Genomic DNA, 17,218 nt, shown 5'->3' on the forward strand with positions numbered 1-17,218 from the left:
ACTAATCATGCCTTCAGTTACAGCTATACATTTACTATGTTATCCTTTTCTGCATGCTTCATTATTTTCCTGCAGATACTGACATTTAATCTTGCTATAAGACATGGTATTGGAAGCACGGAACAACTAGTTCTGCAACGCCTCCAAACTTTCTGCTTGCTCAACATCTACTTTTGACTTAGTTAGTCTTGCTAAAGTACTTTCTGCATGTTCTACTTATTTTTACCATCTAAGCTCATGTATCACTTTATTATTTTCCAGTAGTTTAAATTAAAAGACAGCAATGTTTTTGATTTGGGCAATTTTATTCATTTTGATGTGTTTTACCTCATGCCCACCTACTTTCAGAACACAAAATGACCTCCAGCTTCAATTTCGGCTCAGGAATGCTTGCACATCACCCCCATACTTCTTTATAGCTGCATGGTAATTTGTCTGAGAGTTGGAAAGTCTGGATTCAAAATCTTGAATTGTGCTTCACTTCAAACAGAATTACTGATAAACCTAAGAAATTTAGTGTGCTATTCTCCCACATCTTGCACACGAATAAACTATAAAGGTATACAACACTTATAATTTAAAGGCATACTGTCAGCCAAAGAACAAACTTCATTATGGTAGACACAGTTATATTTATTTATTTACTTGCTTACTGACAGTTGATTACCGGGAAAGTCCAACTGGATGGGAGCCCATTTTCAGTGGAGGCTCGGGAGAAAAGCTCAAAAGTATTACAAAACACTTTAAAGACTGCAAAATTATTATTCTTAAATATAATAGAAAAATCAAATACAGTTACAATAATTATACCAAATTAGATATAATATGAAAACATTGGTTAAGAACAAATGCAAGTTACATGATAATGATTTTTAATAGTTAGAAAAATTTTAGCCAGTCTATAGAGAAATTAAAGGTAAGTTAGCATAATACAAACAAGAATGGCAATACGAAGTGAGAGAAAAGCAGGCTTACAGTATATTTAGACAGGAAGTCAGGGAGAGAAATTGATAGAAGTAAGGAAATGTTTTGAAGGATGGGAGGGAGGGTATTAGCATGATAGAAATAAAGAGTTCCAAGCCTTAGCAACATGGTACGAGTACAGACAATGCCCGGCCCTGGACATGGGCATAGATGACATCTCCCATTTAGTATTATATCAGGATTTGACGGCTAGGCTTGTAAAGACCCTTGAGTCAATAGCCTAGTAACATCCTATGACCCTATAAATCAATGAGTGAAGAAGACAGATTAAGGAGATGTAAGGTATGAATAGGTATTTAAGGATATAGTTTATCCTGGTGTTGAGCAAGAACAGAGCCAGCTTTTGGTAGGAAGTCTTTCAGAATGGTTTTGAAGGATGGGGAGGGAGGGTATTAACCTGATGGACAGAGATAAGGAGTTCCAGGCCTTAGCAAAATGGTACGAATAAAATGCCCAGCAGATTTGATTGGTTTGTGGACAAAGAGGAGTTTTTGGTCATTGGTCATAATGACCAGCTAGGAACATAGCACTGTAGAATGTTACTTAGTGCGATACAAGCAGGTGGATTCTGGATAATTTTACAGGTGCTAGGAAGCTGTGTACATGTTAGTCGATGGGGTAGTTGTGACCAATTTAGGCTTTGTAGTGCTATACAGTGGTGGGTTCTGAAAGGAGTATTTTCTACAAATTGTTATAGCATTGTTCACGTTTTGCTTTTTTATGAGGACTGAGAGTTAGCAAGGATGGGAGCACTATAATGAAGTTTGAGGAGGAGATAAGTAGTGGCAAGTGTAACTTTAGTTGCATCACTGAGAACGTTTATGGCTCTATAAAGCATCCCTAGTTTTTCAAACATTCGTCCCTCACTAGATCAGTGCACTTCTGGAATGCAGCACGACTTTAAAAGCAAGTATCAATGCATGGCAATAAGAATGCATCAAGTCGTTACTTCCTTGTTTTTATAAAATACAATCCACTATGACCACCTATGTATTTAAAATAAAACTTTAGGGTGGAACACACATGATGGTTGTTGTGCAAAGCAATATTCTCCTCAGAAATGCTGTTCAAAACTCTTGAAATCAATGCTACTTTGTAATCGTCACCTTAAAGTAGTCACTAAATGTTTTAGCATAAATCACCATCCTGCATCAACTTAAAAACACACACACACACACACACACACGGTCATTTACTTCACACTTTCTGGACATAAAACAGCAGTCACCACACTTTAGCATTCCATTGATCTACATTGCATTTGCAGAGGGTCAGGGAGGAGCTCTATTTCACATGAACTGAAAAGAATAGTTGTGTAAAATTTTACCATAAGCATAGATGCCCTTCTCTTCCATGTTGCAGTATTCCAAACCCTTGGGTTATCCTCTCTTGCTACCCCAAACGTCCAGCCAGCATACAAAAGCTTTTAGTCACTGCAAGGTACGTGGGACGTCTGATGTTGGCTAAGGAAACGTGAGCCATAAAAATAATGTCTGCATGTACCATACCTCAGAACTGAGCACCTCAGTAAGACCCCAGTCCCAGGACAACTGTATTAGTCCAGTGCCATCCAAGAAGGAACAGTTTAGTGAAGAAGGGGGTAAGGAGGGAGGGAAAGAATACTGCAACATGGAAGAGAAGGACATCTATGGTTATGGTAAGATTTTATACAACTATTTTATGTCCTTCTATTTTAATGCGGCAATATTTCAATCCCATGGGTGAGTGGCAACGCTCAAAAGAAAGAAGAGGGTGGAGGCTTGGAACTGCTTTCTAGGAATGCATGGAGGATTGCCCTGACAAATCCTGCCCTAAATTTGGAAATATCGTCCAATCTGTAATGTTTGGTAAAGGCATAGACAAAGGTCCATGTAGCTGCTTCTAAAATGGAGGCAGTGTCCAGCTCCTTAAAGAAGGCTCCAGATGAAGCCATAGCTCTAGTGGAATGAGCCTTAATCTTGGATCCTAAGGATTTCCTATGGTATGAGTAGCAGAAGGAAATTGCCATGGAGATCCAAGCAGAAATGATCAGCTTTGTCACTGCTTTCCCCAGAGCCCTGGGATGAAAAGAGACAAACAATTGGTCTGATTTCCAGATAAACTTGGTTTTATCAAGGTAAAATCTAAGTTGTCTGTGAACATCAAGGGAGTATAAGACTCTATTACTGTCATTCTGTGGATGAGGGAAGAAGGTGGGGAGATGAATAGCTTGGTTTAAGGATAACTCATTGACCACTTTGGCACGAAGGAAGGATTGATCCTACGAGTTAATCTGTCCTTGTGGAAGGTGAGAAAGGGGAAATAGCCATGAGTGCCTGAAGCTCTGACACTCTTCTAGCTGATGTCAAGGCTACCAGGAGTACAGTTTTCCAAGTGCAGTGCTTCAGAGAGGCATTAGAAGCTGGTTCAAAGGGGGCCACAGTGAGTTTCTCTAAAACATAGTTCAGGTCCCATGGTGGTGGAATGGGTTTCCTGGGGGCCTGAGATGCAGCACTTCCTTTAGAAATAACTTTGCAGGCAAATGAGATGCCAAAGGGGGATACAGAGGCAGACAAACTGAAATAGCAGCAAGGTGGGCCTTAACACAGCAGTATGCCAGCCCTGTCTGCAATAGTTCACGCAGGTATGACAGTACCAAGGGGACATCACCCTGAAAGGGGTCTAACTTCCTTTTCAGACACCAGGTAGAGAATCTTTTCCACTTAGACAAATAAGATCTCTTGGTGTTAGGTTTCATGGCCTTCTGCAGGACTGTGAGCACATCCTCACTGTAAAGGTGTCTGTAAGGGATCAAAATTCTATCACCCGCAGGGTAAGGTTCAAAGACTGTATGTAAGGATGGATTAGGGATCCCTTGTCCTGTGTGAAAAGGTCCACTTGTGGTTATTGCCTCTGGTTAATTGCAAAAAGAGGGGGAACCAATGCTGTCTTGACCAAAAGGGAGTCGCCAACAACATTTTTGGTTTGTCCTGCTGGATTTTCAGTAGGACTTTCTGAAGATGTGGAAAGGGGGGAATGCATATAGAAACATTCCCTTCCAGGAGACTGAAAAAGCGTCCATTGCCCTTGCCCTGGGTAGGCTGGTGCAAAATAATGGAAGTTGTCTGTTCAGAGGGGAACCAAACAGATCTCTGTCTAAGGTGTACCCCATTCGTGGATTATGTCCAAGAACACATCCCTGTGGAGCATCCATCCATGGGACTGTGACATAGACCTGCTCAAGGTGTCTGCCTGGGTGTTCTGATCTGAAGGGAAATATACTGCCTGCAGAGTGACCCCCTGCTGGATCGCAAGCTCCCAGACTTGGAGAGCTATTCTGCATAGCAAGTAAGATTTTGTTCCCCCCTGTTTGTTCACATACCACAGAACTGTAGTGTTGTCTGTGAACAATTTTATATGCTCCTGTCTGATGGAGTCTGATCAAGTGCCCTGTACTCTTAGAGAGACCATGGCCACTCCCCATCCCAGATGTGAGGTGTCTGTGTACCTCCCCTAAACTGGCAAGGGAGTCTGTAAGGGGAGCCCTGGAATGAAGGTCACTTGATTCCACCACCAGAGGATCTGTTTCCTGAAGCAAAGAAAGAAAGAGATTTTGTACTCCAGGGGTGTGAGTGTTGTGTTCATACAGACCTTGGATACCACTGTAACTTCCTCATGTGGAGCCTTGCCAATGGCAACATAGGAATAGTTGATGCCATATGACCCAGAAGCCTGAATTACTGCCTGGCAGTCAAGGCTGTGACTTGAAGGACAGAGTGCAGGTAGTGCTTTAAGCGTTCCACATTTTGAGGTGGAAGAAAGGCCATTATGACATCTGTCTTTATCCTGCACCCAAGGAATAGCTGGGTTCATGTTGGATTTGGGATAGTTTCTCTTGAAACCCAGTGGTTGCAGGACTGATATCACTGTTTGTAAATGGCATTGCAGGGTTTTGGAACATTCTGCCTGGATCAGTAGGTCATCCAGGTAAGGGAATATTTGAATCCCTTGAGTCCCGCAATAGGGAATCACTGGTGCCAAGGACCTGGTGAAGACCCTTGGTGCTGTAGAAAGTCCAAAGGGCAAGCCAGAGAACTGAAAGTGTGAGGAGCGCACCACAAAGTATAAATATCTCCTGTAGTTGGGCCTTATGGAGATATGCAGGTAGGCATCCTTGATGTCCAAAGTGGCTAGGAATCACTGAGGCAAAATGAAGGGGAAAAGGGTCTTCAGAGTAATTTGAAGCATTTGAAATGTGTGCACCTGCATGAAAAGGTTGAGGTGGGAAAGATCTAGGATCAGTCTCCAGGGACCATCCTTTCTTTGGACTAGGAAGAATCTTAAATAGAAACCTCTTCCCTTTTCTGACATAGGAAAAGATTGGATTGTGCCTTGGGAAATAAGACTGTCTATGACTGGTTGAAAAAGTGAAAGCTGCACTTTGGGTGGCTGGGGAATGCCCCTCAAAGAAGGTGTTGTGATCCAGGTCATGAAATAACCCTTTTCTATGACGGCTTAGACACACCTGTCTAAGGTAATGTTTTTCCAAACAGAGAGACAGTGCAAGAGCCTTAGGTATAGGGCAATGCTATCAACAGGTTTGATCAGTGATGGCACAGACCACCTGCCTTGTCCTGAAACCGAGGCTTCTGAGCCAGGGTCGAGCAGGTCTGGAAGGAGTTTGTTGCTTCCTGGTGCATTTTCTGCCCCTAGAAAGAGGTGATGGGGCAGAATGTTTTCTTATAAATTGTTTTAGAGGGGTAATTCCTGTGGAATTTGGGGATAGGAGAAACAAACAATGGCTTCAGGTCCTGTAACTCCTTCCCCTTCTGTTGTAGAGTTTTGAATAACTCAGCCACCTTTGTCTCAAAGAGGGCAGAGTTATCCAGGGACACGTCCAATAGTTTTTCCCTAATGCTAGCCCTTAATCAGGAATAACTTTTCAGGACAGAGGCAGATGCAGCAGATCTGGCAGAAGCTTCAGTGCATCATAACTGCATCTAATGGAATGTGTTGTGACCTGAGAAGACATAGGCAGGAGGCTGGATATCTGAGCCTTGGCAGGAGAGTCAGGGATCTCAGACAAAAGATTAGTGGCCTGGCCTAACAGGGCTAGAGCATATTTTGATACACGAGTTTGGTAATTTACTGCAATGAATGCCAGGGTAGCTGAGGTATAAACCTTTTTTCTGAGGTGCTCCATGGCCTTACTGTCCTTGTCTGTATGGAGAACTGAGGTGGAGGGGACTAGTTTAAAAGGCTTATCAGCTGAAAGTGATACAGTGCTAGGGTCTGCAATAGGGCATCTAGTAAGAAATTTGGCCCCCTCAGGGACCTTGTAAAATCTGCCAGGCCTTTAAGGGGCAGGGTGTGGTGAATCAGGGTTTACAGAGGCTGCATTAAAAGCATTCAAAAATGCTGGCAAGACTGGAGGGATAGCTGAAGGAGCAGGAGTGTCCATTTGCAGAAGTTTGCAATACCTGTTTTGTACCTTTGACATCTCAGTGGAATCCTACTTAAAGAACATCCTCATTTTGGAAATGGTTTCCCCAAAGGTGAGGTCCTTACCTAGAGAGCCTATCTCAGCAGAATCTTCCTCTGGGGAGGCATAACCAAGGGGGGATGGCAACTGAGACACAAGAGTCCTCTGAAGAGGAGTCAGAGGAATCCTCGGCTTTAGGTGGAGGAATATTTTGAGCCTGAGGCCTAGGGCTAATTAAGGGGGAAGCCACTGGGAAGAATGACAGTGAAGCAGGCCTAAGAGCCATGAAATCATTGAAGAGGCTCTGAGAAAAGGTCTGCCAGTCTAGTTTGCTCTCTGCAGGAGGAGACGCATGTTTTGACTTCTGTTTTCTTTTCAGTGAAGGCCTAGAGGAAATAGGGCCCAAGGCAGTCCTAGGGACACCAGGTTCTGTAGCAATGGAAGGATCCATCTGGCAGCCGGTACAAGCCAAGGTTCCCCCTCACCCTCGGTAGCCGACATCTGTGATACTTTCACGGAAGCGCCTTCCACTCTGGGTTCTGTGGCTTCCCCAGTGATACCTGCTATACCAATATCGGTGGTTTCTGAGCATTCCTCCAGGCTCACATTGGCCACAGAAGAGATGTCGGGTGGAACAGGTGCAGCAACGGATTCAGGCCAAGCAACTTTGGCCTTTTTCTTAAGTGGCTTGACAGGGTGACCAGATGGCCCCGTCATAGCTAAAGCTAAGTGTTTAAGATGCTGATTCTCCAAATAAATATTGAGAGCATGCATACGGCTGCGTAGGATCTTAGGGATGAAGGCCTGACAGATCGCGCAGGTCTTGTGGTCATGTATAGGCCCTAAGCAGAAAAGACAAAGCTCATGGGCAACTTTATGGGGGATCTGACGACTGCACTTACACCTTCCCTTCCTGGATGACATGAACCTAAACAGGTATGCAGTGACTCAAAAGAACAAAACGTCCCTAATAGGGTACTTATCTTTGAAAAAGATGATCCGGTGGCCAGTACGGCAGGAACAGCTGATGTCTGAATAACAGCAGAGAAGTTCTAAGGTATGGTACGTGCAGACATCATTTTTATGTCCCACCTTCCCTTAGCCAATGTCAGATGTCCCACATACCTTGCGGTGACTAAAAGCTTTTGTATACTGGCTGGATGTTTGGGGAAGCAAGAGAGGATAACCAAAGGGTTTGAAATACTGCAACATGAGAACAGAAGGACATCAGGGTTACAGTTTATGTGAAACAGAGCCTCTACCTGACCCTCTTCAAATACAACTTAAATCAATGGATGGGTGACCACAAATTCACTCCTGGGGTGGCATGCATGTCCTGCCTGAATAGAGGAAGTCATTATTAACTACCATAGAACCATGAACTTCACTCACCTAACCACCGGCAATTGGGGCAAGTTGGGATACATATGGCTAGGTTTGTAAGGGCATTAGTGCTGTTAGCCTAGTAACCTTCTATGAACCTATGAACACAGAGTACTGAACAACAGGTGGTATGGATCCTTTACAACACTCCGGTATATTTCATGGAGGTTTCCAGCATAAGACAAACCATCAGAGTTACTATGGCAACAAGATCCTAGAGTCGTTGTATGCAGCAGTGATAATCTACTAACTGTCAACCCCTGCTGATTCCATGCTTGTCCATACATGATATACGCAGGCACCTGCCAGCCATTTGATGCATACTGACCAATCTGTTGAGCAGTTCCATACCACTAACCCCACTTACCATAAGCCTGGGCATATCCTATTTGACTTTGTTGAATTAGGCTGATCATACTGGTGTCTCTTTGCCCAGTAGCATTTGACAACATATTCTTCTATGATGATCCTGTTGACAGAAACAGTTACATGCACTGCACTTTCTTCACTAGATATCAGAGAGCTTAAGGAACCACTGATGCTTATATAACAGACCTCAAAAATAATGTAATACAATTAACATTAGAAAAAGTACTGGATGCATGCAGGGTGAGTAAATTCAATAGTTTATAGATAAGCATCTATATGAAGAGTTTGAAGTGTAAAATTAATCTGAAGTCTGAGTTTGTTACTAGATAGGCAATTCAAGCTAAAAAATGAAGTAGAATTAAGAATGACAGCACTGTTAAATCCAAAATGGTGCCTGAACACAAACATAGGGGTGACACCTATCTGTTTTTTTTTTTCTGGACTCTTTAGAAATCAAATTAATTGTCTGGTAGTCAGGAAAAACACTGTACAAACTCCAGTAGTCTGTTTCAAAAAACAAACTCATGGAGTTTTTTAAATTGGCAGACTTACTATGCTTTTTATAGAAAAAAAAGGCATTGCAATCCAGGAAAAAAGGACATTCTTCTCCCCCAACGTGAATTACAATGTCACGAAATAGGCAAAAAGTAGGTGGGAAGAGGAGAGGAGATGGCCGGGTTTAGGGGCAGTGTTAGTGTGTGGCTTTGGTCTGGTTGGGAACCCTACTCAAAAATGTTATGCAGTTAGAAAACAACTAAAAAATGAGGCTTGAGTGTGCAAAATCTGGGCTCCTATTGTAATTATGAGATCTAGAACTGTGAGTTCCAAAATTACAAAAAAAAAAAAAATTATTTTACAGGGGTTCAGGCCTTCTGCACCCCCACATACCCCGGTGTGTGTGTGTGTGTGTGTGTGTGTGTGTGTGTGTGTGTGTGTGTGTGTGTGTGTGTGTACACACACACACACACACACACACACACACACACACACGTACATAAATTGTTATATATACTAACTCTGATATTTCTGTACCTCAGAGAAGGTAATTTGTGATGTACCACAATTGCAGTCTCCCTCTCTCCATATATATATATATATATATATATATATATATATATATATATACACACACATACATACATACACACGCACACACCTATATCTCTATCTATCTATAGTGTCTGTGTTTGCATGTTTGGTCTTGTTGTTCTGTGACTCATTTTTATAAGTCTCAGAATTCCAAATAGGTTCATAGGTATTTACTAGGCTGATGACCACAAGGCCTTTTTAAGCCTAGCCATGCATCCCAACTCTCTGACAAGTTCTGATATGCTTGATAAGTGTAAGCAGGGCCTTGGGAGATGAAACATTTACAAACCTGGGCCTGGGAGATGAACCATTTTCAGGCTGCCTGTGTCCATTACAGACATAGGTGCCAAACCAGGGATGAATTTCCTTTTCCCCATCCAATTGTCCAGGTTGCACTTGAACTGGGTTAGGGAGGAACTCTGCTTCAAATGGATGGGGAGCTTGTTCCAGAGACAGGGTAATCTTTGGGATACATACCTGTCTCTCCAGCAGGTCCTGTTTATATCACAGGCGAGGTTTATGTCTTTAGAATTGGTAATTCTGGTGCTGTTTGTTTTGAGGATATGCAGGAGGTCTACCAGAGTGGAGTCTGACAACGCCCTGTATGTCAGGCATAGATCTCCCCTCAAAAGCCTGTAGGAGACTCTAATACAGGGATAGAGCCTTGAGGTGGTCTGCATAGGACATTTTACTTAAGCCATGTATTCTTTTAGTGAAGAACCTCTGTGGACATTCCAATTGTTAGATATGCCTGATTAGGTATATACCAAAGGGGGCAATGTTCTCAATGACAGGCCTGATGACTGAGGAATGCAGTGGAATAATGACTTCCTTGGACTTAGATGTCATACCTATGTTTATAAGTTGTGCAATGTAGAAGGATTTTCTCACTGTTGTAGACACGTGATGGTCAAAGTCCAGATTACTATCTATACATGCCCGTAAGTCCCTGACTACTGGGTCATCTCTAAGGAGTGTGTTGTAACTATGATTGTTACCAGGGGCGGATGACTTCCCAAAGGATACTATTATGTATATCTTGGGATTTAGTTTTAGTCCTTGGCTCTGACACCAGTTATTTGTCTGTGTCAGCCCCTCCTGGAAAACATTTGTGTCAGTGTGAGATTCAATGACAGCAGCTAATTTGCAATCATCTGCAAATTTAGTCAGCTAAAGACCACTGACATTGGCCCTGACTTCAGGGAAGTAAATGCCAAAAAGATGAGATCCAAGGACTGATCCCCGAGGGACTCCACTTGTGACTGGTTTCTTTGTAGAGGTGGACTCTCCAGTCTTGTCTGTGAGCCATTTGGTCAGTTATTCATACCTGTACTCACTGTATGTTATTGTTATGGCTGAAATGTACATTATGCAGTTTGTTTGGTCAGTTTGCTAAAATGTGCAAATGAAGAAAGCAAGGGAAAAAAGCAGGATAATTAAAAGCTATGGAAGTTGGTGAAACACTTAAAGCTGAAATGCATAAATATTATAGTGTGAATACCATTAATGGCAGTGCTAATGTTTGCTGGGCAGAAAAGTTAAACTTACAAGACTGAAATATTATTTTCATGTTAGATACCAGAGGCAAAGGTAGCATTATTTCAGAAACCGTTTTCAAAATGCCCAGAGATTCTGGATCTGTGTCTGATTATATATTTACTTGGTCAGCCATTCAGGCCATAAACAGAAACATTTAGGGCAGACTGTGCTGCTGTGTGAACACAAGCATAGAAAATCCAGGCTTTTGATTCAGATTGTGCCTGCAAAATAACCCAAATAACATCCAAGCGAAAGGGTAAAAAGGTCACACTTGTATGTCCTTAAGGGGTCATTTGCATATAGTCCCATGGAACTCCATTATAGGAGCTTTAAACTATTACACAGTAAGGACTCTAGCTTGTCTTGTTCTTTTTTGCAATACGTTTATTGAATTATCATACAAAACATAGGCAAGCATATATTATATAAAAGAAAACAAACCATGTTAACATATTCACTATTACAAATGTTATATATCATATCCATTTTATTATACAGTTATCTTATATCCAACATCACGTAAATTTCTCAATTCCTGTCTTCCCTTAAACCTTACTCTTCTTTCAAAACATTACTTGGCATATATTGTTCCCACAATTTCCTTTTTTCTATGTAATTTGTTCCTACCCCTTTCTAAAGATCCCACTTCCAGCTATTTTATGACTGTTACAATGTTCACAACTTCAAATACAGTTGGTTTGGACTTTGATTTCCATGTTCTAGTAATTGCATTTTGGCAGCCATCAGAATTAAACTTAACAAGGCCTTACTATCTCTATACAATTCATGCCGAGTATCCCAGCTCAAAAAACTCATCTCCCCAGTTACACCAATTTGCTCACCCAACATTCCAGACAGAGCACTCTGTAGGGAATTTTTAAAGTCTGCCAACTTATCAACATTCCTAAACATATGTTTCCAGTTACCTCTCTTCCTTTTCACACTTCCAACATTTGCCATCTACTAGAGAAAAAAAATATCTGGAGTATGCTTGGGGTATAAAAATAGTTATGCAAACATGTTCAAGCAAAAATCTTAAATCTTCTAGACTTTTTTGCATATTTGAGAGCCACACAAATGTCCTCCCCTTATTTCCTTGTGAATTGCTTATCCAATCTCTCTTCCCAATCCCTTCTAACCTCCTGTGATTGATTTCTAGTTATATGGCCTACTAATTAGCTCTTTTTTAACAGCAGCTTCTGTTCAAGATTCAGTTCAATTAATTTATTTCACCCAGGACCCTCCCCTTCTCCTTGCCTACAGTCTGACATCAATCCCTGATAGGAAAGGCAGTCTCCAGCCTGCAGTCCATATGTCCTCCTAGCCTCTTCTCATTCTATTACCTTTCCCTCTCTATTTATCTGCTCTTGAAACCTTAGTTCCTTTGCCAGCTTTCTCTGTCAAATTCCAGCCCCCTTGCCTATTCCCTGTACCCCTAATTGCAATCATCCCTACTGGCAGAATCTCCTTTCTCCAGTCCCATGCTGGCCCAGCTCTTGGGTCATTTTCTGGTACTTTATGAATATAACATTCTGTATGGCTATTGTTATGCTCTATAGATCTGCATCCAAGATCTCCCTCTCTCCTGAATGCCACCCTGCTTCATCATCATCCCTATCGACTCAGAATTATAGCTTTCTGTTTGTGTTATTTATATGAGCCTTAACTCTAAAAATATCCCTTCAAATCAGGTAATCCTAAATAAGCTTGCTTTACTGGAAGGATCAACTTATCTCACTTGACCCTTTCCCTCTTCCCCTTCCAGATAAAATGTTTTAACTTTTTATTAATTACTATCCACAACTTCTCTGTTTGATAAAAAATGTGCCTGACCTGTATATAAAACTAATGGGACTAAAAACATTTTCACTGGTTGTATCTTGCTATTCATATCCATAAACAAAAGCTTCCAGTTTCTCAGTTTTTGTATTATCTTTTATTTAGTTTCTTCCCACATATCCTTAGCTGCTATAATAGTCTTTTTTAAATCTATACTGTGGGCACATACACTTAACAGCTATAGCCTTTGCCCTGTCTTCACCAATTCTACATCCTGAAAAAACTTGAAACTACCTCAGAATGTTCCACAAACTTGAGATGTCCACTTTTACTCTATCAGGCATAAAACAACAATATCAGCAAACAAAGCCAACCCTTTCCGATCACCACACCAACTGCATCCTGAATCTCCCACCCTCTCTTCCAGTGGCTCTAAATATAATGCAAAACAGCAAAGCGGAAATAGGACACCCCTGAATGTCTCTTCTGCCTAGACAGAACTCATAAGAGAGACACCCCCACCTCAACCCCCATCTTTGATCCCCCATACACCCTTCCAATCAACCTCACCACTGAAAAATGCCTATGTGCCCCACTCACAAAATCCCAGCCCACTCAGATAAATACTTTATCTGCATGAAGACCCACCATTAACAGCAGTATCCTCCCACACTCTGACTCCTCCTTGACCATCACTACTCCATCAGTGTTGTCAAATTCCTGACTCCCCTCCACAAAACCACACCAATCCACATCCATCAGCCTTGATAACACCCCTTACACCTTTCCCAGCCATCACAGACAAAAACACTCAACGGTCATGTTTCAAAATTGAAACTAGCCAACATGACACTTGGTCTGATGGGTCCCCATTGTTCTCATGTATTGCAGACACCACAGCTCTCCTCAAGGATGCCTCTCTCTAAAATACTGTTAAGCAAAGCCTTCCACATCTTTATCACTGTCCTCCCTCTCTTCCAGCTTCCAAATTTCCACAGGAATTTCATCTATTCCTGGAGACTTCTCTGCAAACTGGTCATACGTCACTATTACCACCTCATCTCCTCCTATCCCAACAACCAACTGCTGTGACTCATGTATCTCCAGCAATGGCATAACTAAGTCTTTCACAAATATTTCCATTTGTGATTTTTCAAGCCTTCCACATGCTTTTATACAAATTTTCTTAACATTTCTGAGCTATCTTTAATAGCCCTATCAGATCTCTGGGCACCTTTCTTGTTATAGGCTCCCTAAGTCACCTTTCCTGTTATAGGCTCCCTAAGTTTGGCAACAACCCTTTCGGCTTTCTGTAGCCTAAGTCATTGTGCTAAACGTTTTTATGCTCTGGAGTTATAAGCAAAAAACAGCTGCTTAACAGTAATCTTTCTAAACTCATACTTACTATCCAGATACTACCTTATTTTCTGTTTAGCACTTTGAAGTTGCACCTCTTCTTGTTCTTAGAGATTCCTCTTACTCTGCAATACTTTCACCCTTGTTATACTCCCAAAATAGCTCCTGTTACTTATTAACCATATATCGTTTTCTTTTTTCTACCCTATTTGAAAACTCCACTTTCATTTTATCCCACTCACTAGCTGCAAGTTCTGAAGAAATATGTATCTTCCCTAATAGCTCAAATAATTTCCACTATCCATTCAAAAATCTGACTTGATTTTTTTGTTACTGAGGATCGCTTGTCTGTGATGAATAAAGGATTGTTGTTTGGAACACTACCTGAGTTTCATGACTTTTGGAAATTATTGTGTCTGAGCTGATCAACAAAGTTTTAACATCACTAGTTTATTTGTTTTTTTTTTTATTAACACTCATGGTGATGAGGTTGGAACTAGACATATTTTTGTGCTTGTTCATTTTTTATGAAACTGGAAAAAAAAGCACAAGAACACCACGGATTTGTTATACAAACAAATACATTATTTAAGAAAAGTAAGTATGTTTTTTCTTAAATTACATCATTGTACAATAGCAATAACCCATGGCTGGATGTGGGTAATCTGGATTTACCCACAGTTGGCTTTGTTTCGTCACTTGGGCTTCTCCCTCGTGACCTAACCACACCAACCGTGGGTAAATCCAGCATTACCCACACCCAGCCATGGGTTATTGCTATAATGAACAGACTTCTTCAGATCTAAATTCATATAGTATTACATGAGTAACACAGTACTCCAAATGGATGTGACTCTTGGAAGGAGAAAGGTGTGTTGGTGGAAATGCTTAGAGTAGAGTGGGCAGGAAAACTACATTTGGGCAGGTTAGTGCCAGCAGTAGTTGCAACTGACATATTGAAAGTGCCTTTTTTGTATGTTGACTGTAGTAACTTAATTCCAGCTACCAGTCTCAGGAGGGAATATAAAATGATTGGTGAGGAAAAGGAGCATTGCTACTGGAGCCTTAGTTGCAAAATGCTCATCTCAGTGAGTGAAGATTCACATCTGAGCATCTAGAAGCATTTATAGCACCAGCATCAAGAAAACTGACCTTTATTCACTGATATTTTAGTAACTGGACAGTGCCAATTAGAATAAGGTTTCCCCTTTCATAGGAACAGCTGCCAAATAATTAAGATATAGTGAAAGTACAACACATGAAATGCAATACTGGTGGAATTAATATTGCAAAAGAAAGAATACGTCAAGGAAAGCAACCCAATCGGAATACAGCTGCATTATAAAAAATTAAAAGCAAGTCTAAAAGACATAATTATGAATTTCAATGTAGCAGCAAATGGTCAGGGGATATAAAGGGACTGAAGGAAGTGTGAAGAAGTAAAGTGTCAGTAATTCTTATCAAGAGCGGATCACATCTACACCACATAAAGAGAAGGCTGTACCTAAGCAAAGGCCACACTTGCTCAGAGAGGACTTAGCCATACAGTTTGGGGTGTCCAAAGCAAACTTAGTTATATAACACTAAATCTGTAATTGCTTTTTTAGGAATTTAGGTAAACAAAGTGATAAGTGATTTTTTCCCCTTGATATCTTTTATCATTCACTTAATGATGTACATTGTATTTTGCTAATGATGCTGTTCCTGAAATGGATCTTTGGACAAGTGTACCAAACCATTTAACAAATGGTAAGTAAATAAATAAATAGCACATTTCTAGAGATCCGATAAATTACTATGAAAACCTTTGAGAATGAGATGGGCATTGACTATTCCCCTGATCTGAAAAACAAGAACAAGTCATACCTTTCCAGGTGGAAGAATCTAATTTCATTATTTAAAGGTTATTTAAAGATATGCTAGATATAGCAAACTAGATTAGCCATTCAGTGGACCTAAAACAAAATTGCTGAATGATATTTTTAAATTACTGCTTAGGAGCTAAACTAGGTTCAGCGCTCCTGCTATAGTGTGCTCATCACTTTCGCCTCTATTCATACTGTGGTCATATTTCCCTGCATCTATGACTCTAGTGTACAGTCAGGAATGCGACTCATCCTACAAATCACCATATCTACACTAACTAGAAGAACTAAGTTCTCACCTCTATCCATACTGCAGTTATTTTTCCCTGCATCTCTGACTCTAGTGTACGGTCGGGAATGTGACTCATCCTACAAATCACCATATCTACACTAACTAGAAGAACTAAGTTTTCATCTCTATCCATACTGCAGTCATTTTACCCTGCATCTGTGACTCTAGTGTATGGTCGGGAATGAGACTCATCGTACAAATCACCATATCTACACTAACTAGAAGAACTAAGTGTATACTCCCATTTAAAGTTCTGTACACTGCCTAGAACTGTTTTTTATTGCTATTCTTCCTACTTTCTGAACCCATGGCGTGCACATGAACAGGAGTATTGAAAATCCTCCCCTCCCCACTCCTTTAATGCTTTTTAGCAACCATTGACAACAGGTTGATTTGGTGTTTTTATGTTTTCTACAACTAACTGAAACCCTTTCCCTATACTTACCTGTGATAGGATAGTCAAAACTGATTGTTTTTGGTGGAATCCTTGTCTGCCTCTCGTGGCTCCATATCTAGCCGAGTAAATCACAATATATTACATTTGTGCTTTAGCTGACCAGTCACTTTGGCACTCTGTAGCCTCTCCCCCTCCACCTACCCTATCAGAGTTTAAAGTCCCAGGACAGTCAGGGTACCATTTCTAAATTACTACTGAAGAACTAAACCAGATTCAGCACTCCTGCTACAGTAGGTACTGTTAAAAGATTCCAGTAATACAGTTGAGTACTTTGTTTTAAACTGTAAATACTAGTTGTATACTTGTTGTTGACTTGTTTACTGCTGTATACTGTGCAACGGATACCACAGCCGCATCTGTGACTCATGCTACTTTCCTGGGTGCAAATTCCATAGTATGGGCCTTTGTTGTAAACTGTAAAAAACAGTTTTATACTTGTTTTTGACTTGTTTCCTGCTGTATATTGTGTTACTGACAACTTAACCGGATCTGCGACTCATGTCACCTTCCTGGGTGCGAATTACATAGTACAGCCCTCCTAGATATCTGATACTAAGTGCCGACTGCTGTAGACATTGTGCTTATCTATATAAACAGGGCATCTAGTTATTCTGACCTGATCCTGTTGAAATCTGGGCTAATGT

The 17,218-nt window shown here is 41.0% G+C and overlaps 1 protein-coding gene across 2 annotated transcripts in view; it reads right to left on the reverse strand.

The window, feature by feature from the left end:
- PLCG2 (phospholipase C gamma 2) overlaps window positions 1–17,218 on the reverse strand; it is a 1,878,649-nt gene that overhangs the window by 170,320 nt on the left and 1,691,111 nt on the right. The gene's annotated exons all lie outside the window — the stretch shown is intronic.

This window comes from Protopterus annectens, chromosome 8.part1 (genome assembly GCF_019279795.1).
Source record: "Protopterus annectens isolate FY-2018-M chromosome 8.part1, PAN1.0, whole genome shotgun sequence".
In the NCBI taxonomy this organism is placed as follows: domain Eukaryota; kingdom Metazoa; phylum Chordata; order Ceratodontiformes; family Protopteridae; genus Protopterus; species Protopterus annectens.